This window comes from Protopterus annectens, chromosome 8.part0, assembly GCF_019279795.1.
Source record: "Protopterus annectens isolate FY-2018-M chromosome 8.part0, PAN1.0, whole genome shotgun sequence".
Classification (NCBI taxonomy): domain Eukaryota; kingdom Metazoa; phylum Chordata; order Ceratodontiformes; family Protopteridae; genus Protopterus; species Protopterus annectens.
The window spans coordinates 1,595,857,558-1,595,860,826 of NC_056741.1; the positions used below are offsets into that span (position 1 = coordinate 1,595,857,558).

The following is a 3,269-nucleotide window of genomic DNA, read 5'->3' on the forward strand; positions in this document are numbered from 1 at the left end:
GTCAACAGTATGTGTACTGCGAATACGTACCTTGGCCTGTATACAGACTGTGGTAGATGTCATTGTTCTTAGTCCTTTTCTATCTGATGCTACTTGCTGCTCCAGTGTATGGTACCCTATCGGCTCACATGTTTGTAGGGCCAAACACACGTGTCCCAAACCACAGACAGGAAGGCATTGGACCACACTGTGTTGTGACCCAGTATATGTAGGGTTAGTGTGTGAGTGGCACATGTGAGGACAGTGTTGATCAGACAGTCCATATAGTGTAATATTAAGCTTGCATACCATATGTGGCTGTGAATGTGTTCACATTGGTTGTGGGTGTGCACTTTTACACAGGTGTCTGTTACTCTGTGCTGTGACATGCCTGTAGAGCCTGCTATATTTGCAGGTACACGTGTATTCCCTCATACAAAATGTAGGCCAGTGCTGTGGCAGTCTGCCTGTAGTTTGCACAGTGCTTTGTTACATGCCTAGCAGTTTAGTGTAATTAACCTGTGTGATGTTATGTCCGTATATTTGCAAGATGTACTACTGCTGGGCCACCATAACTGTTGTGTATTTCTGACAAAGCACTGGGATGCTGTACAGATGTATGTCACTAACTACAGGGTAGTATGTGGCCATGTGACCTCTGAACCTCTAGTTATTATGTATCAGGACAGACAGTAGTGTGTGAATGCATAAACTGTGTGGGCGTATGTAGTCCAGTATTTACGTGATATACCCATGTACATGGCTGTTAATATCCACATTGTCAGGCTTGGTCCACATGTCTTGCACTAAGGGGATATGTGTATACCTCTGGACTGACCAGAGTGTGCCAGACTGTCCACATATATTGGTCATATCTCTGCTGTAGTCCACAGGACCATTACTGTGCTATCAGTGGTACTGTACTATGATGTCCTTAGGATGTCTGTCAGTAACTGATGGCGTACATGTCAATAGCAGATGTGACCTCCCACACACAACATGTCTGTTAAGACATCCCCTGTTACAGTAGCAACAGTCTACATATCTACCTGCTATACATACATGACATCCCCTTGCACTAAGAGATTGAGACTGTTGGTGCTGAGGTAAGACTCCACTCCATGTTCTGGACATATGGTAAACATATATGTATATGTATATATATATATATATATATATATATATATATACACACACATACACATATATAGATCTGCATATATATATATATATATATATATATATATATATATATATATATATGTACATACATATTTTATCTGCATATATATATATATATATATATATATATATATATATATATATATATATACATATACACATCTATATATGTCTACACATTACAGATATATAGATATATATGCACATATAGTTATAGATATATATATATATATATATATATATATATATATATATATATATATATATAATATATGATGTATATATATATATATATATATATATATATATATATATCTATATCTATATATATATATATATATATATATATATATATATAATATATGATTTATATGTATATATATCTATCTATATATATATATATATATATATATATATATATATCTATATATATATATATATGATGTATATATATATATATATATATATATAGAGAGAGATCTATATGGCCATATATGTGATGCACTATATAGATGCATATAAATACATATATATTAATATATATGTGTAAGTACATGTAGACATATATCTACATATGTATATGTATATATCCATATTTTTGTCATGTGTAAACATTACTGTTGTGTATACCTTCCCAAATGTATCAGACCATATGTAAGTGATATGTGTATATTTAGATATAACAACATATGTGATGCAGCAGTAATATCACTAACAATTGTAGAAGTCACAGCAATTGTTCAATACTATTCAATATGTCTACTGATAGATGTATTGGAAAAACAACTGTCTTCACAGCTGTCATGTTGTAGTGGTTAACTGTTGTGACTATAGTGTGTAGTGTCCTGGGTTCGAGACCTGGAAGGGCTGTTTATTTTTCTGCTGAGCAGAACAAGGGCTGTTGGATACAGAGTTGTTAAGGCAGTTTTGAGCAGCTTTAAGCATGTTTGCGCAGGTTTGTGTGAAGCTAAGTGGTGCTAAGGTATGGTTAAACGTATGGGTTCTTGCACCGTGTAGGCTTTGCTTACCAGTGTGCAAATGTGTCTCCCCCGGCCGGCCCTGGGTGCGAGATGCCTCGGCGGCCGTATCTCTGCACCCCTGGGGGCCGGGAGGACGAGATCGGGGACCTGGTGTCCTGGGGAGGCCCTCGGTTCGCCCGTGCCATCCACCAACTCCCCCGGCCGGCCCCAGGTGCGAGATGCCTCGGCGGCCGTATCTCCGCACACCCAGGGGACAGGAGGACAGGATCAGGGGCCTAGCTTCTGGGGAAGGCCCTCAGCCAGCCTGCGCCATCCATCAACTCCCCCGGCCGGCCCCGGGTGCGAGACTCCACCGCAGCTGTATCTCCACTCCCCCGGGGTCCGGGAGGATGGGACACCCTGAGCCAGCTTCCCCAGCCATCCCTATGCCCTCTCCCAGGGACCGTGCACCCCCCCACGCTTGGTTGCCCCTCTGGGGATGACCCTTAAGCCCGGTTACGCGATCCTCGTCCCCCTCCTTGCCTGCAGGGATTCTGGCTATCTGAACGGAGGTGCCGGGGGGGGTGTGGAGCAAGTGGCGCATTTGAGGACCTCCTTCTGTATGGTCGGCTCCGCCACCAGGTCGCGTCCGGAGGCCGCTCCCTCGGTTCCTCATTCCCTCGGCCCGCCTCCGAGGAGCAAAGTCCCACCCGTGATCTGGACCCTGGCGGGGGAGGGCAGGCGGGCCCGGCCAGCTCAAGGACAGGTCCCCCCTCCCTGCGAGGCTGTGGAGCCCATCCCCCCTCCTGCGACAAAAGCTTGGCTTGAGGGCTGACTTTCAATAGATCACAGCTTTTTGCTGCTCTGCTACGTAGGAAACCCTGACCCAGAATCAGGTAATCTACGAATGATTTAGCACTCGGTTCCCCGCATACGTGCGGTGCACTGCTAGAGAGAGGTGGCACCCTTCCGTCCACACTCCGACCCAGTAACGAGCGGCAGTCCTCGCTGGCCTTGTGGCCGGCTATCCCTGGCCAACCGCAGATCTGCGGCACTGCAGTATCATTACGTTTAGGTGGGATTTTGAATTAGAGGCATTCAGTCATAATCCCACAGATAGTAGCTTAGCACCATTGGCTCCTCAGCCAA

General features: G+C 44.0%; 1 non-coding gene across 1 annotated transcript in view; it reads right to left on the minus strand.

Annotated features, from left to right (window-relative positions):
• Positions 1–2,931: 2,931 nt before the first annotated feature.
• The window catches only part of LOC122809928, a 3,787-nt gene continuing 3,449 nt past the window's right edge, over positions 2,932–3,269 (minus strand). The window contains exon 1 of the ribosomal RNA XR_006366032.1: positions 2,932–3,269. This exon is cut by the window's right edge and continues 3,449 nt beyond it. This is a non-coding gene — a ribosomal RNA (28S ribosomal RNA).